This window comes from Ursus arctos, unplaced genomic scaffold, assembly GCF_023065955.2.
Source record: "Ursus arctos isolate Adak ecotype North America unplaced genomic scaffold, UrsArc2.0 scaffold_18, whole genome shotgun sequence".
In the NCBI taxonomy this organism is placed as follows: domain Eukaryota; kingdom Metazoa; phylum Chordata; class Mammalia; order Carnivora; family Ursidae; genus Ursus; species Ursus arctos.
Window position 1 is genome coordinate 34,191,148 of NW_026622852.1, and position 673 is coordinate 34,191,820.

Below are 673 nucleotides of genomic sequence, written 5' to 3' on the forward strand. Positions count from 1 at the left end.
CATAAAAGTCAATAGATACTATCTATAACTGAAAAAAAAAATCAAGAAATAGCAGAAAATGCCTACAAACAGGCATTAAAAGAAACAGCATGAAATGCTGAAGGTGTTACTTTGGTGACCAATAACCAGAGACAGGGACTACTGACTGACTAGATCATAACGTCAGCTGTTCTGCTTTTCAGGTTTACAGAATTATCTAGTTTTAAACAGTGTATGTTGAACTTTCACTTTTTCACGTCTGGTTCAGCACCCTCATTCTTGGGAGCTCCTGGGAAGTACAACGTAAATTATTAGAAGCCTTATGAGGTTATGCTGGGGTGGCGATTAGGGAAAGAGGACGTACTTCATGAGGAAAAGTGAAGGCTCCCTGGTCTTTACGTAAATCACCCCGACTAAAGATTAACCACGGCAAAAACCTCCACGATTTTAAATGCACAGCATTACGCGTGTTCGCATCTTACTCCCTTAAAAGGACAAACACACGCATTCTGCACACGAACTCTTCAGGACTGTGCGCAACAGCGCGTGGAGACAAGGTGATGGGCTCAGAAAAGTGCAAAAGGAACGATCTCCGGCTTCAGCCAATTCCAGTGTCCCCTCTGACTTTTGGTTAGGAATGTCTGAGGAAACAACCGAGGACCAAAAAGCACGTGCCGCCGAACGCGCCCGGGGC